Below are 27,808 nucleotides of genomic sequence, written 5' to 3' on the forward strand. Positions count from 1 at the left end.
TTTGATGTATAGTATGGTTTCGATTGTTCGGCATTTAGCTGTGAGTTGCAAACACCATGCATTATCACATTATGGTATAACATGTGCACAGCACGTGTATCACCGCTATATTCATGCATGCAATGTTTAAAACACTATGATCTCGTATTCAAATATATGAATCTGCTTTCATATCCAATTATGATCTTTGTTAGTCTCTTACAGCCACACAATCCTCTAACCTTTGTAGCTACCACTAACTTCCTCTCGTGCATGCACACGCCGTCCTCGCCCTCCCCCTCCCTCGGCATTCTATCCACCGGGCACATTCATTTTTTTCTTTAGGTCGTTCTCCCAGATACTCCACAACTCCTTTCTGACACACACCGATCGATAAACCTCTCTAGCGATGCCTTCCTCATTATGTGTCCTTCAATCTCCTCCTTTATGTGTCCTTGCCTCGTGTCTCTCATACGGTCAGACACACGTGTAAACTCTCGCCCCTCTTTTCATCGCTCTCACAACCGCACACTCCTCCCCCTATCTAGCTAGTAGTTCGGCCTCTCGCACAACCTCCTAGCTCCATTCTCTCTGTCTATCCGTCTCGCTGGGCCTTATTTGCCTCTAACAAATGGACGTACACCGACCGATCTCTTGCTATACATATAGCTAGCTAGGTCCTTATAACTCATTTTTACCCACACGTCAATTGATCTACCTCATTAGTTGTGTCTCTCCCTTCCTCCGACAAACAATAATTGATCTACCGATCTAGTTAGGTTTGCTTACCAAACACATGTTTCCCTTCATCATCCATGGATGCGTACCGACAGATCTATCACGCACAGGCACACACAGAAACACATCCCCACTCTTATTGATAACATTGCAGTTCCACCCTCAGTTTGTCTAGTAGGCCTCTCCCACCATCTTCGAGAAACAACTCCATCACCCATCCAGCACTCTACCCCTCTCCCTCCCTCTCCCTCCCTCTCTCTCCTCTCTCTCTCCCATCATATTTCCCGTCCTTCAGTTATGTATGGATGTCGACCGATCTCCCTCAAGACATAGCTGGGTCTCTCCTTCTCAACACATATACGAGTCGTTCTACCTCTATAGTTAGGCCTCTGCCTACCCCTCCCACCACCCCCTTCCCCCACACACACCGATACATCGAGCGCTCTAGTCATGTCTCCCTGCCACACACAAACTTGACGTGTGCCCTCTAACATTCCGGTAGGCCAGTCGCCCTATATCTTTGACTTGTACACACACACAATTTTGATGGCTCTCTTCATCGATCTCGCACCCACCCACTTGATCCTCTCTTCGACTCTATCGATAGCTATGACCCCTCCCTCTCTTCTCGTGGATTGCCCGACCCTCTATGTATGATATGGATAGGCCTCCATTTCACACACATTGGATGCAAAATTTTGTTTGAGATGTCATCGACACATATTCCCACAAATAATTCACGAAATCAACCCCCACCCCACCCCCCACCCCAAAACAAAAAACACTCACGAACGCGGTTTGTATCCCTCACACACACCCACGTAGGTGGGGGACGTGCACAAAGAGAAGAGGTGCATGCACGGCGCATGTACTCCCGTCTCTTTGCCAACCACACCCGCGCGGGTACACGGTGGAGCTCATTTCTGTAAGAAAACGGCAGCCCACGTGGTAATTTGGCACGTGTACTGGTTGTCTACTTGGTGGAGGGAGGATCGTCTACCACGGGTGAACAAACAAATTACGACTTGACGTGTTATGTTAAAAAAAGAGGCAAACCATGTGGGGCCTACCTTAGAGGCAAGGCTCTATACACTGGAGTACTTTTGATGTGTCCCGTCAACTCGTAGAACGAGGAGAAGCTTTCTTAGTACACCGTCTCCCCCGCCCACGGGCGCGGTGGCTCGCAGGATGAGGTGAAGCTTGCTTACTACGCCTTACGCCCGCTCCCTCGCCCATGCGCGCGGTGGCTCGCAGGACGAGGAGTAAAAATTACTACTCCCTCTGTTTACTCATTGTCCCTACTACCTTGTTTATAGAGATTATATCATATTGTTTGGAATATATATGTCCTTTAGTAGATTTCAATATGAACTACTAGTACATACTCCAAACACTGATGTATATAGACGTATTTCAGAGTGTAGATTCACTCATTTTGCTCCGTATGTAGCACTCTCCCTCGCCCCTCGACCCTCGCCCACGTGGCGGACGTGCAGCAATTCATTCGGTCTCATATAGCTAGAACAATATATACTGCACTACCATTATTGCTCGACTTCCTGAAGAGGCGAAGAGCCAATCGCAAGGTCAATATTTTGGAGATGCCAAGCGCAAGGTTATAGGAGAACGAGTAGTAGGTGCCGCGTCATTTATAAATAAAGTTTTTTTTCTTCAGTGGCACGTACGCAATATGATAGGTTCATATGGAGAGAAAAGGAAACCGCTCGACTATATACATAGTCAGGACAGGCCAGCCTGCACGGTTGCTTGCTGGGGTTGCTCTCTTCACACTCTCTCTCGGTAGATGCACATGGTGCTGGTGTGTCCACTGTCCCGTGCAACTCATTAGCTGTTGTTAATCTAAGGCCCTGTTTGGTTAAAAACTCCCTAGTCCCTACCTGCTGGGTTCCAGGGACTAAACATGGACTAGAGGTTATTAAATGACATGCTAAAAGACCATGTTACCCCTAGTAATGAACTAATAGAGACAAGGTGCGATGCGTGAAGGGCAACTGTTGGAAAAAGTCCCAAAAAGACTCCCTCGGGGTCTTCTTTCTTTAGTCCCAAATGCCCACTTTTAGTCCCTAAAAGTCCCTCCTCTTTGGTTTAGATGGGACTGACACGGAGTTTTTTTAGTCCCTACACCAAAATGTCCCTGTAAACAAACACCCTCTAATAATGCCGCTGGAAAATTGATGCAATGCCACAGTTAAAAGCAAATTACATGTTTAACGAATTTTATTGTTAATATAATCTCTATGTTAATATTAATCAATGCCACTTTTGAGAAATGCTACTGTCTTGTTTCTTTCTTTCCCATTTAGATAAGGTAGATGCTTCTTTTTGTTGGCTTCTATGTCATCCACCGTTATTGTCCACTAATTGTTTCCTCTGCACCTCTGTGTAAACAAGGTTATCTGCTTCACCTCGTTGCCATTGTGACCTTTTGTTGCACTGCACAAAACACTTTTGTTTTAAGAGTGTTTTGTGCAGTTCAACCAAAATGTCACACCGACAATGTTGCTTGATTGCTTGATCTTAGTGGAACTGCACAAGAGGAGATCTTACTTCCTATCCGTTAAGGCGAATTTGGTTCAGATCTTCTTCTTGTGAGTTGTTTGAATTCCGCATCATGAGAGGTCAGTGCTAGCCTTCTTTCACATGATTCTGCAGTGTGCATTCATATGTTGTGCTACTTGTACGATAATGTTGCTTGATTTTAGTGAACCGCACAAATGGAGACAAGACTTCCAATCTGTATGTGCACCGTAATATCCTATTGAGGTAAGATAAGGATATTTCACAACTGCTGGGCTGTATTTTGCCACTTTCCCTAGAAAATTAAGTTTAGTACTATACTTGTGCTCCCTAATTGACATGCCAAATCTTACATTGAAGGCGAAGCTTGTTTGTTATTGAACCAAGTGATGAAGGGGAAGAACAAGGGGAAGAAAAACAAAAATCAACTCCCGGTGCTGTAATGAAGCACTGGAACTATGATGACACAAGTAATGATATAGTTTTGCATCTTAATTTATTGCTATGGCTGGAACGAGCAATTGTTTTTCCACTGATTTGATGCCACTCTTAATGTAATATGTAATTATCTCTACTTGTGCAAACAGGGATCTTCTTTGAAGATACCATATATTTTAGTGGAACTGCACAAGAAGATGTTGGAAACATTAAACTAATCGAGGAGTATATAGTAAGCATGGCCACCACCATAGGTTGCAACAGATGGTTCCGGAGAATTGCTTCATCTGTATGCTCTACACAATAAGCCTCCTGACAAAGGTTGGTACTCGCCCACTGATTTCATCCATATGATTGAGCTTTGTCATCTCTATCGGTGTTGTGCTACTGTTTAGATACTGTCATGAAAAAGTGGTATTGTCCTTGAGAAGTGCTTCATCTCTGCTGTTTTAAATATTTCCTTTCCTTTTTCGAGCAAACAGTGATGCTAGCATTTAGTAGTCCTCTTTTCTTTGCACAACAAGATCATCTTCCTCTGAAGAATAATATGGAGTATGTGAAGTGACTAGTTCCTATTATGCCAGGATGAAGAAGCCCTGTCTATCTTATCATCAGAAGGAGCAGTTGAAGGATGGTTACATTACTCCCCACAAGACCAAACTAACTTGAGCTCAGAAGGACTGACAAAATCTCCATTTTTTGCTGTGATGCGTGAGTACAATGTTGTTCTAGGATTCTTTCTGGTGAGTTCCATTTTTCTAAAAGTGTGCTCTACATGGACCATGTATGTGCCTGTTGAAACTGTCAATTCATAGTATAGTTTGCTCTATACTAATCACTTTTTGTATTTGTGCAAACAGGGGTGCTCAGCTTGATTTCAATGGGAACTGCACAAAATGTTCATGAATACATCGAATCATTCATTTCCACCACAAGAAATGCGGTGTCGATAAGTTCAAGGCGTTGCAACATTTAAGGTCGAAATCATACAAGCTACGCGCGAATTTGGTTGATTTTAGTGGAACTGCATAAAAAGAACAACTAGTTTATTTAGCACGAGGTGCCATGTCAATGTCCGAACTAATGGCAAACCCTGCCCATTCCACAATCGTAGGCATTTGATATTTTGGAATGGGACAACCTTGTCAAATTTTGCTCATTGATTTTAGCAAGACATGCATTTGATATTTTCGAATGGGACACCCTTGCTGTCAGAAGTGTCGATCAATTTTTTCTTTATTCTTTAGTTGTGAAGTAAATATTGCCTCTGACATGTGAGTCGCTGAGATGCATAATCATCGATTGTTTTGAATGTTCTCTATGAATTGCCAGGCCTGTGTGTTTGATTGCAATGTACAGAAATGCTAAAAACCTGCTCAAACTCTTTGTACTCCTTCTATTCCTTTTTACTTCACACATTGTGAAAGTCCTTACTTTTTTGTATAAGATTGGTCAAAGTAGAGATACTTTGACTGCAGACAAGACTTGTATGCAGACTAGAAAGGACCGGAGGGAGTACATGTGAAACTGCTGCAAACGAGGTGATCACCCTGGGAATAATGCTAGTACATATTGTTTTGCATGTTCATCCAATGCCATTGATACAGGAATTCGAACTAATCAAAATAAATTCATTCATACACGGTCGGATTTCATATAAACATGCCAGATTTCATTACATTTCATACATTCTTCAACTAAAAGGGGTGCACTGGAGGTATAATTAATTAACCAAAGCTACCCACCTGTGTCCCGCTGAGCCGAACAGAAGCTTCAGTGACTTAACTGCAGGTGCAGTTGCGTAACTGACATGTGGCCTGTTGGGACCACGTGTCAGTCAGCCAGCTGCACCAGCAGTTAAGTAGAAGCAGCGTTATTCTCCAGCAGAACTCCCCAACTCCACGTCGCCGCCAAGAAGCTAACCGGCCGTCAATGGTCAACCCGCCTAGCTTGGTTTCAAGAGGAGGGTAGCAGCAATGGCCTTACTTGGACCCGAGCGGTGGCGACCTACCGTGTTCTACTCTTCCTCGTTTTCTGTGTGGCGCGACCTCGTTGGCAGCGGGGCGGGGCCTCGGTGGAGCCGGCGATGTCCTCTGTCTCGTTGCCGGCGTGCGGCGCCTCAACGGAGCGGTGGAAATCCTCCCCCGTGTTGCCGGCAGGGTGGGGCCTCGGCTGAGTCGGCGATGTCCTCTGCCTCGTTGTTGGCGGGGCGGGGCGGGGCCTCGGCAGAGCCGGTGGTGTCCTCTGCCTCGTTGTTGGCGCCGTGGGGCCTCGGTGGAGCAGGGCCTCATCGACGGCAATGGAGCGGGGACTCGTCGGGGCTGGCATTGTCCTCTGCCTCATCCTCGGTCTCGCGAAACAGCGCCTCTCCTGCTTCATCACCCTCTTTGCTAGCCTCTTTGTAGGCGGCCGCAGCCTCCGCCACCCGCATGCGGTCCTGCCAGCGCTCGAGGCGGCCCTTGCGGGCGGAGCGGTACGAGTCGAGCAGCGCCTCCTGCTCCGCCCGCTCCGCGGCGATCTGCTCCTCCGCCTGCAGGTGCTCCTGGAGGAGATGGTGGTTGTAGGCGGCGTCGGCCTGCGCCTCCCGGAACTGCTCCTGACGCATCTGCCTCACACTGTCCATGTTTTGGGCACGAGCCTCGCCGATGGTCATGGTGTAATGCACCGGCGAGGATGGCGCGGAGGAGGGGGTTGGCGCCGAATCGTCGACTACCATGTTCTCCATTGGGACGTCTTCGTCCTCCGGCTACCTGTCGGCCAGCCGATCGGCAGCAATGGCTGCCATCTCCTTGTGGTCCGTCGTCCGCCCGTCCCGAAGAGCGCTGGAGCGCGAGGAAGCACGGTGGGCAGTAGTGGTGTGGACTGGAGAAAGGGAACATATGCGGATGACTGCGGCTATGGCCGGCACAGCAGGGATGGACGTGTGGCACCGGAGTAGCCGCCTCGGCAACCGTGTATCATTAATGTGGGCGGCAGATGGACGACGGACGGCACTTGTGTCGTTTGAAGGCGGAGCAATCGCCTGCACCGGAAAGCGGGGCGGGCGGCGCTGACTGTATCGGGCGGAAAGCGCTCGGGCGAGGAGATGACTTTACTTGGAGAGGATGACAATGGGGACCCGCCAGGTCCATAGCGTCACGTACGCAAATGCCTCCTTATTATATATATATATATGTATAAAACTATACTCCCTCCGTCTAGGTGAATAAGTCGTATTAGAAGGTGCATCAAGACCTAGGTGCAAGCAGATTGGTGGAAAAGAAGAATATTTCTCTCTTCTAAACACAACATTTAATCACAACAGTTAAGAGGATGCCTTATTAGCTACCCATGCAGGCCATCGTAATTCATAGCATGCAAAGCGCTTTTATTTCTTGCCTAATAACCGCATGGACGTGTTGCATGCATTGGTCCTTGCCCGAGCAAAAAAAAGGAGGGAAGGGGTTTCCACGGGAGACAACGAGGCAGAGGTGGAAGCGCTCGCTGGAGTTATTTATTTTGCTTCCCCCTGGCTTCCTGACATCACGGTCCCACACCATTGTCAACCTATGTAGTACTAGTCAATAAATGAGAGAATTGCACAAGAAGCGGCCGGCAGCTGGGACCAAGCAGCTCGAGCAGTATTTGTGTTTTTGAGGTGTGAGCACTGCAGAGTTTTTGGATGTTTAGCCCAGATATTAATTTTTCTCCTCTGAACAACAACGAAAACATCGCTACAGGTATTAACTGGGGGGTTGTGGCCCGTGTAGCCCAGGCCAGATATCCAGCCCAGATATTAATTTTTTTCAAGCTGAAAATGGCTAGCCCAGCTATACAATTTTTTTAGGAATACCCAGGCAAGGTCAATTTGTTATTCTCCGCCCCGCTGGGCTGCAAATCTTTCCTAGGAGGGATGTATTAGGCTTAACAAGAAAATGGGCTTTAAGAAATAATAAATGGGATGTAATTATAAGAATTGGGCAGTAACTATAAAAATGCACCAAACACGTGATTACTTTATAAAATATTATTTTTGGATATTGAAATTTTTTAATTTCATTAATTGTTGTGAGCGTAATGTTTCGTTGGATTTTTACGTAATATAAATTTATATTGAAATTGTATTTAATCTGACTAGAAATTTTGGGATAAAAATATTTCGGATCCCATCAAAATGTGGGAAATTTTGTTGAATTCTGTTTTGAACGGTTGGTTGAAATAGGATGTACTTTTAACAAACTGTAAATGGATTATAGTAAATTCCATTAGAATTCAAAAATTGGCTACATATTCTTACAAATCTCAAATGGGCTATAAGTTCTCTGCCACACACTTCTGGCCTTACTAAGTTGACGTGTCCCCTAAAAAAACAGGGTTGACACATATGTAAGGCTTTGTCAACTTATAGTCAACACACAGTTCTAGCAGCAGTGGTCGTTGGATGCCCATCCAACGGATGCCGTGCTTCTTCTTCAATCTCGGATATTCTAGCTTCACCCGCCCATAAAATGATTCCTCCCCCTGACATCTAGGGCGCACCATTTTGGAAGCTGACCTGTGGGCCTACTAAGTTGACGTACCAAGGGCTTTGTCAACTTAGTCAATAAAACGATTCTAGCTGCAGTGACCATACGATGTCCATCCAACGGCCGTAGTGCTTCTTCAACCTCTTTTCTTTTTGCTCCAGCCGCCCAAAGCAGATCCGGTCGTGTCGCCTGCTCCTGCTTCCCGTGGCCGACTGTGCTGCCGTGGAGGCCTCACCGCCCCTACTATTCCCACCGCTGGCCAGGCCCTGCGGTGATGGCTGCCTCACACCGCAGCCGAACGAGTGAACCCTCATACTCCTCTCCGCGTGGGCATCCACTGCCGCGTCTTCACCGGCTCCGCGTCGTCCCCTTCCTAGGCCTCGCCGTCGTCCACCATCCTGGCGCTCTCGGCGCAGCGTGGTCAACGTGGAAGGAACGACTTCCACCGGACGTGCACTGTACATGGAGAGGCTGACAGTTGGGTCCATGGTTGCAGCAAGGAAGTGCCTCCTTATTACGCGGAAAATAATGATTCCTCCACCTGACAGCAGGGACCCACTGGACGGGCCACCAGTATTTTGCGAAAAAAATCGTTTCCCCCTGACTGCTGGGACCCACCGGACGGGCCATCGTATTTCGCGAAAAAAATGTTCCCCCCGCTGTCAGCTCGGACCCACCAGAAGTGCCTCCTTATTACGCACAAAAAATGAATACTCCCCCGGCTAGCTGGGACCCACCTTGCTGGGAGGCTGACTTGTGGGTCTACTAAGTTGACGGGGACGAAGGGCTTTGTCAACTTAGTCAATATGAACGATTCTAGCTCCAGTGACCGTACGATGTCCATCCAATGGCCGTAGTGCTTCTTCAACCTCTGGTCTTCTTGCTCCATCCGCCCAAAGCAGCGCCGGTCATGCCGCATGCTCCTGCCTCCCATGGCCGGCTGTCCTGCCGTAGAGGCCTCACCGCCCCCTACTATTCCCACCGCTGGCTAGGCCCTGCGGCAACGGCAGCCTCACACCGCAGCCGAACTAGTGAACCCTCGTAGTCCTCTCCGCACGGGCTTCCACTGCTGCGTCGTCCCCTTCCTAGGCCTCGCTGTCGTCCACCGCCATGGTGCTCTCCGTGCGGCCTGGTCAACGTGGTCAAGGAACGACTTCCATCGGAAGAGTACTATACGTGGAGAGGCTGACAGCTGGGTCCACGGCCACATCCCAGTTTTCTTTTGTGATTTGCCAAGTAAGTCGCTTTGTCAGGCCTGTTGGGCTGCAAATCTTTCAAGACGAGGAGAGCTTTCATTCGGCTGGCCGAGAAAATGGCCCATTAGTAATGAGAAATGGGTTGTACATTTTTAAAACACATCAAAACGGCAATTAGTTTCAAATATCTTTTTTTCATTTCAAGATTTTAAATTACATTAATTTTTATGCATGGAGAATTTGTTGGATTTTATATTGATATACATTTATTTTTAAAATCAGTTTGAATGTGAGTCAAAATTTCGGGATTAAAAACAGTTCGGACCGCACCAAAATATGCAAAATTTCGTATAATTTTTTAACTGTTGCCACAATATGGGCTGTAATGCTAACAAAAAGAACATGGGCTCCAAAAAAACCTTAAGAATTAGCAAATGGGCTGTAAATTATTAGAAATAATGGCAGATGGGCTGTATGCTGTTTTCCACAGATTTGAGGCTTTCCTAAAAATAAGGTTGACACACAAGCACTGACCGTTGGATGTCCATTCAACGGCCGTCGTGCTTCTTCAATCTCTGCTCTTCCTGCTCCAATCGCTCAAACAAGCGCCGGCGGGACTGCCTGCTCCCTCCTCGCGGCCGGCTGTGCTGCCGCGCGGGCCTCACCGCCCGATCGTACTCCCATCGCTGGCCTAGCCATCCCTCTAATCACCCACACCTGCTGTTATTCTACGATGACGGCAGACGAACCAGTAAACCCTCGTACAGTCATACTCCCCCCCCCCCCGCGTGGGAAAAAACTGTCGAGTCTTCCCTGCCTCTGTGTCGTCCCCTTCCTAGGCCTCGCCGTCGTCCACTGCCCTGGTGCTCTCGGCGCAACGTGGTCAACGTGGTCAAGGAACGACTTCCATCGGACGTGGACTATACATGGAGAGGCTGAAAGCTGGGTCCACGGCCGCAGCAAGGAAGTGCCTCCTTATTACACGGAAACTAATGATTCCTCCACCTGACAGCTGGGACCCACTGGACGGGCCACTATATTTCGCAAAAAAACGTTTCCCCCTGACTGCTGGGACCCACCAGCTACATCTTTGCACATAAGGGAGTGCGTCCGGGCAAAAAAACGATTCGCCCCCTGACTGCTGGGACCCACCAGCTACATCTGCGCAGGCAAGGAAGTGCCTGACAGTTGGGACCCACCTGGTCGAAGCGTACGTAATGTTGTCATTCTGGTCGCGAACGTGTACGTACATACTGGTCGATGTAGAGGCGCGCACGTGTCGTAGTAGAGGCACGCACATAGCATGTACACGTACGTACAGCGGCCAGGGTGCAAGAAAGAAAATACGGCCACGTATGTGTACATATGGGCGGGGTCTCGAACGCCTACTCGCGCATACGTACGGCCAGGGCTCGTGTACATGGCTGGGTCAGAACGGAGAAACAGCGTCGTCATCATGTACATGTGGAGGCAACGGAATGCGTAGTGTTCATGGGGAGGCAACGGAATTCGTCGTGTTCATAGGGAGGCAACGGAACGCGTGGGAGCCAACCGGCTGGGTCAGAACGGAATACGTGGTCGTGTTCATCGGGACGGCTTGGACAGAACAGGCGATGGAAACGAGGCCTGGCGTACCGCACAACGGAGGAAACGGACCTCCTATGTTTGGAACGGAGTCCTGTTGATCGGGAGGGGTCTGGCGTACCGCAAAATGGAGGAAACGGACCTCCTACGGTCGAAACGGGGGTCCTGTTCATCGGGAGGGGTGTGTCGTACCGCAAAACGGATGAAACGGACTTGTGTTGGAGCGCTACGGTCGAAACAGGGGTCCTGTTCATTAGGAGGGGTGTGGCGTACCGCAAAACGGGACTCCACGAGATACTGTTCATCTCCACCGTCAACCCCCTCCAGCCTCCACGAGCTACTGTTCATCCACCGTCGACCTCCTCCAGCCTCCACCTGCGACTGTTAATACACGAGCTCCTGTTCATCCAGCCACCACCGCACGCTACTCCACCGGCTACTGTTCAACCGGCCCTCTCCACGGGCCCCTGTTCAACCACCCCTCCAAGGGCTACTGTTCATCCTACCCTCCACCGTCTACTGTTCATCCTGCCCTCCATGGGGTGGTCCTGTTCATCCAGCCCTCCATGGGGTGGGCCTGTTCATCCAGCCCTCCACGGGGTCCTATTCATCCACCCCAACCGGCTTGATCGATCGGGGTCCTGTTCATCCAGAGGCAACACCACGGGGTCCTATTCATCCACCCACACCGGGAACTGTTCACCCAACCCCCCCCTGCAATGCTCACTGTTCATCCAGAGGCAGCATCGATTGGCTTCAGTTAGCAGCAGTAGCGAAGGAATCGTTCGATCAGGTTTAGTTAACAGCCATCGATCGATCGCTCAGGTTCAGTAACGCGTAGCCTGCAGTGCAATCGCTCGGGTTCAGTTAGAGCCCAACACCTCGCTCGGGTTCAGTTAGAGCCAACACCTTGCACACACGCGCATACGTGTACGAGAGAAACGCGCATCGCTCGGCCCCGGACCTCCCACCGTAACCGGGAACACCCCGAAATTTTCCTCGCCCTCACTTCTACCATGGTTTTTTCCATCATGGACGGCCCAAACAATGTCATGCAGCTGCGTCTCCGGCCCGCCCAGGACGAAAAGCCCATTTTCTGTCCTGATTTTTTGTCATAGAAGTAGGAGCCCACCACATCTATGATGATACCGGGTTTTGTCACAATTATCGTCATAGAAGTGTCATATGTATGTCAGAAAAAAATTTCATTCGACCCAAAATGTCACAGATGTGTCTTTTTTTGTAGTGATCCTAAGGCAGCCGCTTGCGCGCTAAAGGGGACCTCTTGAGCATCGCGCCTCAGGAGCTCTTACTGGACCTCGGGCCGCTCACTTCCTGGCCTTGACCACGGCACGCGACCTGGCATACCAGCGACGGCTGCAGCCTGCCTGGGGACCGGGACCTGTCAGCGTAGAGCACCAAGTTGCCACAGGATTGGAAAGGGGAGGCCGAGCCTCGGCAGGATATGCGCACGCAAATCTTCATAATGAGGGCTATGTTCACAAAATGCATTACAGACGCTTTACACGCCCCCACGGGGTTCATTTCTTGATTCCTCACAGGGAACAAAAGGGAAGGAATTCCTAAGAGTTCTATCTACACGCATTAGATGTCGCCGACGCCGTCATCAACAGTGGGCCAAGTGAGGACGGCGCCAACCCCATCCAGATCAGCGGCGACGGCGGCTGGACGCCGCAGCCCTGCTCCGGGCTCGGCGGGATCTCAGAGGCACATAGCTGTCGTCGCTCGTCTCCGGAAACTCCACGAGCTCGGGAGAGTCGCTGGACCACCAGGAGGCACCGTTGTCGCTGGAGGAGCTGCACGCGAGGCCTACGGCGGGCCGAGCGCCCACTGCAGCGTCGTCCTGGCGACCTCCTTCAGGGAAGCACTCCAGGCGGCGGCCTTCCTAGTCGAATACCGTGAAGAACAGCATGGAGGCGCCATCGTACTTGAAGTGGATCGCGAGGGTGTCCTCCGCGCGGCATACTCGGGCAATCTCGCCCCAGCCTCGGGTCATGAAGATCTTCCCGGAGGCACCAGCACCAATCTCCGCTCTAGTAGCTGGGGAGTCGCAGTCGGCGTGTTGCAGCCAAAGCTCGTGAAGGCCCCTTGGTGGCATCTCGGCGGTGAAGAACTGCGGGAGGCCAATCCTAGTGCTCCGGGGCATCATCGCCCACAACACAAACTCGCGCGAGGAGTCTGCAGCGTGGACCCCTAGGGCGACGGCGTGCGCCTCGGCGGCACGGCGACCACGGCCCTGGCGTGGGCGGTACCGCTCACCGCTCCTCCCTCCGGAATCGTCGGCGTGAGCATTCAGGGGAAACGGGTACCCAGGAGGCGGCCTTTCGTACCAAGGCTGCGACACCATCGGCCTCGCGACTATCTCACGGTGATGAGACCTCATCTTCTTCGGCGGGGGCAGCTCGGGCTCGTTGAGGGGAGCCTTGCCCTTCTCAGCGGCCGAGAACCTCCGGATTGGCGCCATGTCTGCACAAGCAAGGAGTGGAGCTTGGAAGGAGAAGAAGCGGGAGAGGCAGAGGAAAGATGGGCAACGGGGGCTCCACCCCCCTCCCATTTATACTAGGAGAAGGCCAACCAGCAACCCCCACGATCGCAGGTAATGATGGTTTTCCTTGCATGTCGCTGGGACTTGTCAAGTCGAGCAGTTGCCGAGGCAGCATGGGGAAGCGGAGATGCCCATGTCCAATCAACCGCCACGCGTCGACCGACGCCGCAGGCTATTGGGGCCCGCGGCGCTCCGCACTTGACCTTTGGCTTCGCCTCGAAGCTAAGCCCGAGCGCGCCTTGAACCCGGGGGCTACTGTCGGTGTTCTACGAACGGGGGTCCCCAGACTTGCCTGCCTGCGGCCCACGATGTGGCTTTGCTAGCAGGCCTGTACGGCCCATCTTCAACAACAAGGCATTCAAGACCCTCGCAAGGGGCCAAGCCTCGCGATGCGGACGATGCAAGACCTCCTCGGGAGCGGCCTCGCCAGGCAGGCTCGCAAGGGGCAGAGAGTTCAAGGCCAGGCAAACCTCGCAAGGTTCTCGTGACATGAGCCATGAAGATCGAGACCAGGCGGGCGCCAGCGTGCGCAACGTCCTTCTTTCCTCTTTGGTGCTAAGGGGGCAAGTGCAGGCGCGGAGTACCGAGGCATCAAGCAAAGGTTTCCACATCGGTGCAACAATACCAAGACCAGAAGGACGGCAAGACGGAGGTCACCATGGAGCCCAAGACGGAGTCACCACTAGAACCTTTTGCAGGCAAAGCCCACTTTTGTCTGGATAAGCTGTACTAGCTGTCCCCTTTCAAATTGGACGTTGTTGGCTCCCTTCCCGCTCAATATTTGGGGAGAGGACCAGGGCCTCTATAAATAGGACTAGCCACCACCGTAGAGGGGGATCCGATCTTGGACCGAGAGAGATAGGATTTTGGACCGGATCTGTCGGTGTTCTGGGAACGGGGGTCCCCAGACTTGCCCGCCTGCGGCCCGCGGCGTGGCTGGGCCAGCAGGCCGTACAGCCCATCATCACCAACAAAGCACCCAAGACCCTCGCGAGGCGGACGATGCAAGGCCCCCTCAGGAGTGGCCTAGCCAGGCAGGCTCACGAGGAACGGTGATATCAAGGCGGGGCAAACCTCACGAGGCCCTCGTGACGTGAGCCATGAAGCACGACACCAAGCGGGCGCCAGCGCACGCAGCGTCCTTGTTTCCTCTTTGGTGCTAGGGAGGCCAGCGCAGGCGAAGAGTACCGAGGCATCAGGCAAAGGTTGCCATTTCGGTGCAACGGGACCAAGGCTAGAATGACGGCAAGACGAAGGTCATCGTGGAGCCCAAGACGGCGTCACCACCAGAGCTTTTCGCAGGCGAAGACCACTTTTGTCAGGATAGCTTGTACTAGTTGTCCCCCTTCAAATTAGCCCGTCATTGTTGGCTCCCTTCCTGCTCGATATTTGGGAAGAGGACAAGGGCCAATATAAATAGGACTTGCCACCACCTTAGTAAGGGACGGATCATTCGGACCATCCTCACACACACACAAGCTCACTGAGCTCAAGAACACCTCAACCTCAGGAGGCTGTTCTTCCCTTGTACTGTTCATCATCAGCCCTAGAGGCAATCCACCACCACCACACTGGAGTAGGGTATTACACCACAACGGTGGCCCGAACCGGTATAAACCTCGTTTCTTTCTGTGTTGCGAGTTCGTCGAGTTCATCCGCGAGATCTAGCAAGCTAGGGCGTAGATTGGTAGGAAGGAAAGACTTCGCGCGCACCCCAGTGTTCGAACCTTAAGGGTTTGCTGGAACCCCACATCCGACATTTGGCGCGCCAGGTAGAGGTGCGACGTAGCTTCCCTTCCATCCGTTCGTTGCTCGGTAGCTCTGTCCTCTCCATGGCGGATGAACGCCGTGCTCGAGCTGAGCATCAGGCTGCCCTCATCGCCCGCGTCGCTCAGACGGCTCTCGTCGGGGGCCACATCGCTATTCTTTGTCTCCCGCCACAAACGCAGCCACCGGCACGGCGGGGAACGAGCAACAGGCGTCCTCGCTGCATCCTTTGGTGCGGCAGGACGGACGCACTGCCACTCCATCGATGACCCCTGCCGGTTCTTCATCTCACGTGCACCGCGCTCCCATGGAGGCACGGGCCACGCTCCTCGCGGTGAAAGAGTGATACGTCTCCAACGTATCTACAATTTTTTATTGCTCCGTGCTATATTATCTACTGTTTTGGACATTATTGGGCTTTATTATTTTTGGGACTAACCTATTAACCGGAGGCCTAGCCCAGAATTGTTGTTTTTTGCCTGTTTTAGGGTTTCGAAGAAAAAGAATATCAAACGGAGTCCAAACAGAATGAAACCTTCGGGAACGTGATTTTCTCATCGAATACAACTCCAGAGACATGGACCCTACGTCAAGACACGTAGCAGGAGGCCACAAGGTAAGGGGGCGCGCCTACCCCCCTAGGCATGCCCTGCACCCTCGTGGGCCCCATGTTGCTCCACCGACGTACCTCTTCCTCCTATATATACCCACGTACCCCCAAATGATCAGATACGGAGCCAAAACCCTAATTCCACCGCCATAACTTTCTGTAACCACGAGATCCCATCTAGGGGCTTGTTCCGGAGCTCCGCCAGAGGGGGCATCGATCACGGAGGGCTTCTACATCAACACCATAGCCCCTCCGATGAAGTGTGAGTAGTTTACCTCAGACCTACGGGTCCATAGTTAGTAGCTAGATGGCTTCTTCTCTCTTTTTGGATCTCAATACAATGTTCTCCCCCTCTCTTGTGGAGATCTATTCGATGTAATCTTCTTTTTGCGGTGTGTTTGTTGAGACCGATGAATTGTGGATTTATGATCAAGTCTATTATGAATAATATTTGAATCTTCTCTGAATTCTTTTATGTATGATTGGTTATCTTTGCAAGTCTCTTCGAATTATCGGTTTGGTTTGGCCTACTAGATTGATCTTTCTTGCAATGGGAGAAGTGATTAGCTTTGGGTTCAATCTTGCGGTGTCCTTTCCCAGTGACAATAAGGGTAGCAAGGCACGTATTGTATTGTTGCCATCGAGGATAACAAGATGGGGTTTCCTTCATATTGCATGAGTCTATCTCTCTACATCATGTCATCTTGCTTAAGGCATTACTCTATTTTTAACTTAATACTCTAGATGCATGCTGGATAGCGGTCGATGAGTGGAGTAATAGTAGTAGATGCAGGCAGGAGTCAGTCTACTTGTCTCGGATGTGATGCCTATATACATGATCATACCTAGATATTCTCATAACTATGCTAAATTCAGTCAATTGCTCAACAGTAATTTGTTCACCCACCGTAGAATACTTATGCTTTCGAGAGAAGCCACTAGTGAAACCTATGGCCCCCGGGTCTATCTTTATCATATCAATCTCCTACTACTTAGTTATTTACTTTTTTATTTTCTTTGCCTTTATTTTACTTTGCATCTTTATCATAAAAATACCAAAAATATTATCTTATCATATCTATCAGATCTCACTCTCGTAAGTGGCCCTATAGGGATTGACAACCCCTATTTGCCTTGGTTGCGAGGATTTATTTGTTTTTTGCTGGTGCGAGGGACTCACGCGTAGCCTCCTACTGGATTGATACCTTGGTTCTCAAAAACTGAGGGAAATACTTACGCTACTTTGCTGCATCATCCCTTCCTCTTCGGGGAAAACCAATGCAGTGCTAAAAGAGGTAGCAAGAAGGATTTCTGGCGCCGTTGCTGGGGAGGTCTATGCAAAAGTCAACCTACCAGGTACCCATCACATACCCTTATCTCCCGCATTACATTATTTGCCATTTGCCTCTTGTTTTCCTCTCCCCCCACTTCACCCTTTCCGTTTTATTTGCCCTCTCTCTCTCCATCCTCCCTCTATTTGCCTCTTTTTGTCCGCTTGCTTTTTGTTTGCTTGTGTGTTAGTTTGCTTGCTTGTCGCAATGGCTCAAGATAATACTAAATTGTGTGACTTCACCAATACCAACAACAATGATTTTATTAGCACTCCATGTCGGTGTCAAAACCGGCGGATATCGGGTAGGGGGTCCCGAACTGTGCATCTAGGCGGATGGTAACAGGAGGCAGGGGACACGATGTTTTACCCAGGTTCGGGCCCTCTTGATGGAGGTCAAACCCTATGTCCTGCTTGATTAATATTGATGATATGGGTAGTACAAGAGTAGATCTACCACGAGATCAGAGAGGCTAAACCCTAGAAGCTAGCCTATGGTATGATTGTTGTCCGTCCTACGGACTAAAACCCTCCGGTTTATATAGACACCCGAGAGGGCTAGGGTTATGCAGAGTCGGTTACAATGGTAGGAGATCTACATACCCGTATCGCCAAGCTTGCCTTCCACGCCAAGGAAAGTCCCTTCCAGACACGGGACGAAGTCTTCAATCTTGTATCTTCATAGTCCAGAAGTTCGGCCGAAGGTATAGTCCGGCTATCCGGACACCCCCTAATCCAGGACTCCCTCAGTAGCCCCTGAACCAGGCTTCAATGACGATGAGTCCGGCTCGCAGATTGTCTTCGGCATTGCAAGGCGGGTTCCTCCTCCAAGTACTTCGTAGAAGATTTTTAACACAAAGGTAGTGTCCGGCTCTGCAAAATAAGTTTCCACATATTGCCATAGAGAGAATAATATTTACACAAATCTATTCTGCTGACGTATTCCATAGCGCGACATCACACCGCGGCCAAGTCTTTATTCGAATCGTTTTACTGCCCCACCTCAGCGCGTTTAGCGAGGCGGTTTCCTTGGCACATCTTGTCAAAGCAGAGATCGTGTCCCCTTATTCCGGGATTCTCATCAATATGGGCATGGGTAACCCAACCGTTCCCGTTGGTATGTTTTCTCGATCAAAGGCGAGTCCCAAACGGTCACGGGGAGGGCCCTTGGTATTCAACCTCTTATAAAGAGACCAAGGCCTTACTTCTTTCTCTCAATCTCAAACGAGTTCACCCTTCGCCTTGAGTTCCAACACCCAAGGCTCCAGATTTCAGGCGCTTCGGACCTTCGACAATGTCCGGTTCCGACCTTCGAGGCCGATGGATGCCCTCCTCCGTCACGGAGGAGGACGTGCTAAAGTTGAGAGAGGCCAGGTTCTTTACCGGCGAAATCTCGCATAGGCTGCCTGCTCAAGGGCAGGTCATTCCCACTCCCAAGCCTGGTGAGAGTGTGGTGTTCATGTCTCACTTCCTTCGGGGGCTAGGCTTCCCGACGGATCCCTTCGTGAGGGGGCTCATGTTTTATTATGGGCTGGAATTTCATGACTTAGCTTCGGAGTCCATCCTCCATATTTCCTTATTCATCGTTGTGGGTGAAGCCGTCCTCCGTATTACTCCTCACTTCGGACGATGGCTCAAGACCTTCAAAGTAGAGCCGAATATGATCGAGGGACGGCACGCGGAGTGCGGAGGTGCTTTTATAAGCAAGAATGCTGGTGCTCCATGGCCCAATGGCTCTTTTCAAGGGGAGTCCACCTTATGGCAACGAGAGTGGTTTTATATCACAGCTCCCAGGAGCGCCAAGTGGGTGGCGCTGCCTGCTTTCCGCTCGGGTCCCCTGCCACGACTGGCGTCATGGGTCAATAAGGGTCTGGACTGGGGGCCGACAAAGGACGTGCCCCTGTTGCAGGGCCGCACCCGAGATCTCCTAGAAAGAGACATCAGTCTAGTTGTGGTGACGCAGGTTATGTTAATTCGCCGAGTTCTGCCCTGCAAACGTCGCCCCCTCCGCCTGTGGGAGTTCAACCTGGAGGGACCACGAGTTCTCCAACATTTTCTTGGCATGACGCCCGTGGAGATGTACAAATTGTTCTTCGGACCACAAGTAGTGTGTCCGGATTCTACGGAGGACGCAGCTCTGAGCTGCAATCGTCCGGATACTCAAGTAAGTAGCCTTGTGCCCGGACTCGCTATCTGTATATTTATCATAAAATTGCCCCTAAAAGAGTTGTCCTTTAAACAGGAGTGGGTAGCGAAAGCAAAGCTAATCAGGTGTCCGGCCCCCCTCCCCGAGACCATGCCGGGTCCCGTGCTAGTCAGGATGTTGGAGGTTGTGCCTTCAAAGGAAAGCGAGGAAGGGGACAAGGAAGCTACAGCCTCCTCAAAGGAGGTTGTCCGGAAGGGAGGAATCAAAAATTCCTCTCCTCAGGGAAAGAATAGGACCGCCTCTGAAGACCCGGAGACCATGGCCTCAAAGTGGGGGAAGAAATCTTCGCCAGAGGGTCCTGTGCTGGGGGATACTTCGGTCGAATTATGCCCTCAAGGGGATCAGCCCTCTACCGAGCCGTAAGTAGAGAGGAGTTTTCTTTTGAAGAAATGAGAGGAATCCTTGCTTTGTATCTGAGAAAAGTAATCGAAAATTTACCTTGTAGCTCGGACCTTAGCCCTTCTCAGCAGAGCTCGTCTTCGGGGGATCTTCTTTCGGAGATGATGGAGAGCGGAAAGCCTCCCCCGTCGTACCACCTTGCGAGGCGGGCGATCCTGAGGTATCGTCGCTCAGGGTTTCTCCAAATCCGGCAGGGCCGGAAGGCAGTCATATGGCCCCCCAAAGCCCTCCGCGTCCGGCCTTCGAAAGGGGCCATCGGACGAGTCCGACGCCGTCTGGTGCGTGGTCGGAGGGGCTGAAGGATCTGCTAGGGAGAGCATCTATCTCAGAGGAGCACCATGCCTTGATGGGTACGGTGATTGAGAGGATTTCATCCGCGGAGAGCGGATTGCATGAGGCCGTCAGGAGTTTGCTGACAGGTTTTGAGGTACACGAAATAATGTACCCTTTTTGGACAGTTACGCATAAATAAGATGCGCCCTGTGTAGATAGTAGCCCCTGAGACTCTGCGCATTGTCAAAAGTGACGGCACGCAGAGGATCATAATCTCAGGTCTAATATGCTGCCTTCATACGTAGGTGGCGAAGTGTTCGGTGTCAAGCCGAACTGATGAATTTGCCGAGCTAAAGCGGCAACTTGACGTGGCAGGTGCCGACATCGCGCTTGTCAACAAGCGGCTTGACGAGGCCCAAGATATGTAATTCCTCCGGCGGCACCTGGTAAGAGGAGCTTTATGCCATTATCTTACAATGTGTGCGCTTGATGCAGATGCTGCTACTGCCAAGGAGAATCTTTGGGCGGAACTTGCCCGAGCCAAGGAGCAAGCCAGGAAAAGTGATGCGGCTGCCGGAAAGGCAATTGAAGAGCTGAAAGCCGAATAGGCTGCTCACTGCCAAAGCAAGAAGGAAATGGCCGAGATGGCCGTGAAGCTGCAGAACGCTGCTGACCGTTGCAAGCTTCTTGAAAAAGAAGATCGGGCGGAACAGACGGACCTGGAGAAGGTCGTTTCCGATGCCAAGGATGCTCGCTCTGCAATGAGAGCTATGAAGGAGGAGCTGCGTCAGGCTGGAGAGATCGCGGCTGGAAAGCCCTTCATGCTACGGAGGAAGTTCTGTGATCCTAAACATCCTCCGTTAGACCAGATGTGGAGTACAGCGGACCCCTATCTGGATTTGGCAGCGAGTGCCGCGGATGCGGCCGAACACTTCCAAGATCAAGAAGATCGCGAAGTGGAAAAGCTCTTTTGGTCGCAGTTCCACAATCCGGAATGTCCACTGTCATTAGCCGATCGTTTGGCCGAATGGGCCGAGCTAAATAGGTTGTCCGGACTCGCCATGAAGTATGTCATGAGTCATCTGTGGCCAGAGAGGCCAGAGCCGAAAAGTTATTTCAACTTAGTGCAGCAGTTCCTTGGTGCGGCGCCGCGTATCGATGCGATGAAGAGGTCAGCGTGCATAGAGGGTGCAAGGATGGCTCTTGCCCGTGTGAAGACATACTGGGGGGAAATGGAGGCCACCGCTGTTGCATCCCCAGACTCGGATGGAAGCCGAGTACCTGCCGAGCACTATTTTCAGGAAGTTCTGCAAGGCGCTCGTTTAATAGAGACGCAGTGCTCGAAGGATACTATATTCGAATAGCATATATTATTGTAAAACAATATTTTGATAAATTGTAGAAGCTTTTTATACTTGTGCCTGCAAGTATTATAATACCTCCTGTGCGGCCGTTTAACATATATGTATATATAATCTGAAAGATGGCAGTCGTCGGCTTCAGCCCCCACGCACATAATGCCGGGGTGTTCGCAGAAGGCGCATTTTCACACTTGATCCAACGTCTTGGTCCTACAAAGGAGGTGATAGCGCAGCGAACTAGGCAATCGGACTATGATGCTTTATCACTTTCACTTAGCCATAGGAGTTTGACATTGAGGCTATTTATATAGCCCCTGGTGGCGCCTGCGCTCGCCCGAACTCAGGGCGCGTATGTGCCTGGCCGGGAAGCGGCCCTTCGTTAATGCGGAGGAATCCTAAAGATTCCAGTAAATCATCGAGTGGTTGACCAGTCTCACGCTATATCATGATAGTCAGTTTTCGGCTTTCTCTACTAAGGTGCTCGCCTGGCCGAACCGGGGCACAATCGCAGTAGTTCTCCTAGTGTCGCCTTAGCCGATAGAGCGGAACGTAAGGTAGCAAAACACAGGAGCCGGGAAAACCCAACATTTGACCAAAGACATGATTCGGAGCTGATGTATATAAGGCCAAACTCGTGATGCCGAACACTCCCTAAGGTATTCGGTCTTTATGAGGGCGGGCGAGATAACGCCCTTAGTAATAAGCCCCTAGTGTCCAGGTACGCGCAAAACTCTGACGTGGCCACATGCCAAAATGCCAGCCTCCTCCTTGGTTATACCAAGAAACCAGGGGATGTGTATCAACAAGAGACAGTAAAAAAGGTTTACGCAGGGTCTTAATCTGAAAAGAATCCTTGGAACGGGTCCCTGCTGCACGTCTGCGCCTGTGTCTCCGTTGTGCCGTATCCTGGACGGGCGTAGCACGGTGTTCATCTGTAAAAGAGAGGAACTTAGTTTAGGAAAGATCGTGCCAAACATGAGTTATCCTAAATAAACGAAGTATAAATCGAAATGGGTAAAATTCAGCTTTATTGTCTCTTGTTTTATATGCGCGGAGCCCCTGGTACAGGGGTATACGGCTATTAAGCCTTTTTCAATTGTATGTTTATGCCGGACTCGTCTAGCCCTGTCTGTGGTCTTGATGACCTGTTTAGGTGCTTTGGCTAGTGAAGCCGCTTTATTGTGGGGCTGTCAAGGCAGCCGCACTGTCTTCCGCGCGGGGGGAACACTCAATGTTTTCCCTTTAATGAGATGATGCCTCGTGGACCGGGCATCTTAAGCGTGAGAGATGCATAATGCGGTATTGCGTTAAGGCGGGCAAAAGCTTCGTGTCCCAGCAGTGCTTGATAGCTACTTGAGAATGGGGCGATGTGGAAAGTTAGCTGTTCACGACGGAAGTTATCGGGGGAGCCGAACATAACTTCTAGCCAGAGAGAACCCATGCAACGGGCATCTGGGCCTCGCATTACCCCTTGAAAGGAGGTTTTGCTATGGTGATTTTTTGTTGGGTCTATCCCCATGTTGCGGATTGTGTCCTTATATAACAGGTTTAGACCACTGCCGCCGTCCATCAGGACATTTGTCAAGTGGAGTCCGCCGATTATTGGATCTAATACCAAGGCAGTCCAGCCTGCGTTTTGGATACTTCTAGAGTAATCCTGATGGTCGAAGGTGATCGATTTTAACAACCATGGGAGAGACTCCTTTGGGATAGGCCGTATGGCGCGTATCTCTGTTGGCGCCATTCTGTTCGTCACGTGAAGTAATTTTACTGTTTTGACTTCTTATGGGAAATCCTTTTGTTTCCTGGTGCTCTGCTTGTGGGGTTCGTCGTCGTCCTCGCTTGGTGTGTTGAGCCCCTTGTGTTCGGCGTTGAGTTTGCCGGATTGCTTGAAAACCCAACAATCTCTGCGGGTATGGTTCGCAGGCTTCCCGGGAGTACTGTGTATTTGACATATCTTGTCCAAGATCTTGTTTAAGTTGGATAGCTCATCCCTGTTATCCTTGAGGGGCGGCTTTCTCTGATTCTGCCGCGAGATTTTGAATCCGGCGTTGAACGCTGTGATCTTTGGGTTGTTTCTCTTATTCCGGCGCTGGTCCTTGTTGCGTCGGGGTTTTCCGTTTCCATCCCTAACTTCGGATGTACTTGGGTCGCTGGTGCTACATCTTGCCAACCAGTTGTCCTCTCCTGCGCAAAAGTGGGTCATGAGGCTTGTTAATGCGGCCATTGTTCTTGGCTTTTCTTGGCCGAGGTGTCTAGCGAGCCATTCGTCTCGAACGTTATGCTTAAAAGCTGCTAGGGCTTCGACATCCGGACAGTCGACTATCTAATTCTTTTTAGTAAGAAATCTGTTCCAGAATTTCCGGGCTGACTCTCCGGGCTGTTGAGTTATGTGACTGAGATCGTCTGCATCCGGAGGGCAGACATAGGTCCCTTGAAAATTTTCCCGGAAAGCATCCTCAAGTTCTTCCCAACTTCCAATGGTGTTTTCGGGAGGCTTTTGAGCCAATGCCGGGCTGGCCCTTTAAGCTTGAGGGGTAAGTATTTTATGGCATGGAGGTCATCTCTTCTGGCCATGTGTATGTGGAGGATATAATCCTCAATCTAGACCCTAGGGTCTGTTGTTCCGTCGTACGCCTCTATATTTACGGGCTTGAATCCCGCTGGAAATTCATGGTCCAGCACCTCATCGGTGAAACATAGGGGGTGTGCGGCACCCCTGTATTTGGGTGTGCCGTGATGTTCGGTATTTGTTGTGTTGCATTGCTTACTAGAGCTTGCTTTCTTGGCCCGTAGATAGATCTGGCTGGGCCATCTTTTGGATGTGGATCCTTTGGTGGATCGCGTGCCGGCTTGTGTGCGTCGCCGCTTGCCGCTCCATGCTGGCCATGCGGTCGTCTATCCGACCGGGTGGCTTTCCTATTTTTTGACTGCGGGGGCTCTAAGGCCTCCTCGTCAAACTCAGGCAGTAGCTTTCGCTTTGGAAAGCTTTTTGTGCGGCGACTGCTGCCATATTTGTCTGCAGTGTTGCGTACTTTGCTCCATCTGATTCTGAGTGCATCTTCCGCAGTTTTGAGCTTCCGCTTCTGCTTTTTCAGGCTACATGCAGTAGCGACGAGCCCTTCGTAGAGGTTCTTCTGCTCCATGAGCCTATCCGGCGTAAGGTCGTCCAGACTGTTGTTTTCGCCGGGGACGGGGTGTTCGGTTTGTTTATCCAAGTTGCCTTGTTCGGACGGTTGCTCGAAGGCATGTTCGTCGTCCGCCGGCTCATCCTGCTCTATAGCTGGGTCTGTATGGCTGCTGTCTCTGTTGAGGCGGCGCTTGGAGTGGCGCTTACGTCGCCGCTTTGATTGCTTTTCGAGTGAACGATCCCTCGTTGCATCCCTGTGTTCCTCGTCGTCGCTTCCTTTGGGTGTGTCCACCATGTATACATCATGAGATGAGGTGGCTGTCCAGTGCCTTATAGGCGTTGGTTCATGTTCATCTCCTACATCGTCGTCCATACCGTCGATGTCTTCGGAGACGAAGTCGACCACGTCGTTTAAATTATCGACAGTGGCTACGAAGTGGGTGGTGGGTGGGCTTTGAATTTCTTCATCATCCGCATCCCAACCTTGCTGACCATAGTCCGGCCAGGGCTCTCCTAAAGAGAGAGACTTTAGTGAATTCAGAGTATCGCCGAAGGGCGAGTGCTGAAAGATGTCCGCGGCGGTGAACTCCATGATCGGCGCCCAATCGGGTTCGATCGGTAGGGGCGCAGAGGCCTCGGATTCTGGAGAGGAGTCCGGCTCCTTGGAGTCATGGGCTTCGCAGAGAATAGGGCTGGTGTTCGGCTCGATCGTCGTAGAGATTGCAGCCCCCGAGGCGGTGTCCAACCACCCATCCTTGATTGGCGCAGTTGGCTCCGAATTAAGGGTCGGGGCTGATGCGGGTGCGGCCTCCGGGGCACTGTTCGGCGGCAGAGCTAGATCATGCCCATCGTGACAGTGCGGCGCGCTCGGCTGCGGCCCGAATCCGTCGAAGATCAAGTCTCCGCAGAGGTCCGCTGTGTAGTTTAAACTTCCAAATCTGACCTGACGGCCAGGAGCATAGCTTTCGATCTGCTCCAGATGGCCAAGCAAATTGGCCCGCAGTGCAAAGCCACCGAATACGAAGATCTGTCCGGGGATAAAGGTCTCACCATGGATCGCATCGCTGTTAATGATCGGAGAAGCCATCGGGCCTAAAAGTGACGACACAGAGGAACTCTCAATGAAAGCACCAATGTCGGTGTCAAAACCGGCAGATCTCGGGTAGGGGGTCCCGAACTGTGCGTCTAGGCGGATGGTAACAGGAGGCAAGGGACACGATGTTTTACCCAGGTTTGGGCCCTCTTGATGGAGGTAAAACCCTACGTCCTACTTGATTAATATTGATGATATGGATAGTACAAGAGTAGATCTACCATGAGATCAGAGAGGCTAAACCCTAGAAGCTAGTCTATGGTATGATTGTTGTCCGTCCCACGGACTAAAACCGTCTAGTTTATATAGGCACCGGAGAGGGCTAGGGTTACACAGAGTCGGTTACAATGGTAGGAGATCTACATTTCCGTATTGCCAAGCTTGCCTTCCACACCAAGGAAAGTCCCTTCCGGACACGGGATGAAGTCTTCAATCTTGTATCTTCATAGTCCAGGAGTCTGGCTATCCGGACACCCCCTAATCCAGGACTCCCTCACTCTGATTGCTCCACTTACCGATGCTGAATCTTGTGAAATTAATGCTACTTTGCTGAATCTTGTTATGAAAGCTCCGTTCTCCGGCCTTCCTAGCGAAGATGTCGCTACATATCTAAATAGCTTCGTTGATTTGTGTGACATGCAAAAGAAGAAAGATGTGGATAATGATATTGTTAAATTGAAGCTATTTCCTTTTTCGCTTAGAGATCGTGCTAAAGCTTGGTTTTCGTCTTTGCCTAAAAATAGTATTGATTCATGGAATAAGTGCAAAGATGCTTTTATCTCTAAGTATTTTCCTCCTGCTAAGATTATCTCTCTTAGAAATGATATTATGAACTTTAAGCAACTTGATCATGAACATGTTGCACAAGCTTGGCAGAGAATGAAATTAATGATACGTAATTGCCCTACTCATGGTTTAAATTTATGGATGATTGTACAAAAAAATTATGCCGGATTGAATTTTGCTTCTAGAAATCTTTTAGATTCGGCTGCGGGAGGCACTTTTATGGAAATCACTTTAGGAGAAGCTACTAAACTCCTAGATAATATTATGGTTAATTATGCTCAGTGGCATACTGAAAGATCTACTAATAAAAAGGTGCATGCGATAGAAGAAATTAATGTTTTGAGTGGAAAGATGGATGAACTTATGAAATTATTTGCTAATAATAGTGTTTCTTCTGATCCTAATGATATGCCCTTGTCTACTTTGATTGAGAATAATAATGAATCTATGGATGTGAATTTTTTTGTTAGGAACAATTTTGGTAACAACGCGTATAGAGGAAATTTCAATCCTAGGCCTTATCCTAGTAATCCCTCTAATAATTATGGTAATTCTTACAACAATTCTTATGGAAATTATAATAAGATGCCCTCTGATTTTGATTCTAATATTAAAGAATTTATTACCTCGCAAAACAATTTTAATGCTATGATTGAAGAAAAATTGCTTAAGATTGATGATTTGGCTAGGAACATTGATAGAATTGCTCTTGATGTTGATTCTTTGAAACTTAGATCTATTCCACCTAAGCATGATATCAATGAGTCTCTCAAAGACATGAGAATTTCCATTGATGAGTGCAAAGAAAGAACCGCTAGGATGCGTGCTAAGAAAGATGCCTTTATAAAAGCGTGTTCTTCTAGTTCCTATGAAAATAATGATGAAGATCTAAAAGTTATTGATGTGTCCCCTATTAAATCTTTTTTTTGCAATATGAATCTTGAAAATGATGGGACTGAATATGATCCACCTTTACCTAGAAGGCGTTCCAAGAATTCTGAATCTTTGGATCTTGATGCTAAATTTGATAAGAGTGGGATTGAAGAAATTAAAACCCTAGATGTTGCTAAACCCACTATTATGGATTTCAAGGAATTTAACTATGAAAATTGCTCTTTGATTGATTGTATTTCCTTGTTGCAATCCGTTCTAAATTCTCCTCATGCTTATAGTCAAAATAAAGCATTTACTAAACATATCGTTGATACCTTGATGCAATCTTATGAAGAAAAACTTGAATTGGAAGTTTCTATCCCTAGAAACTTATATGATGAGTAGGAACCAACTATTAAAATTAAAGATCATGAAT

This window comes from Triticum urartu, chromosome 2, assembly GCF_003073215.2.
Source record: "Triticum urartu cultivar G1812 chromosome 2, Tu2.1, whole genome shotgun sequence".
Lineage (NCBI taxonomy): Eukaryota > Viridiplantae > Streptophyta > Magnoliopsida > Poales > Poaceae > Triticum > Triticum urartu.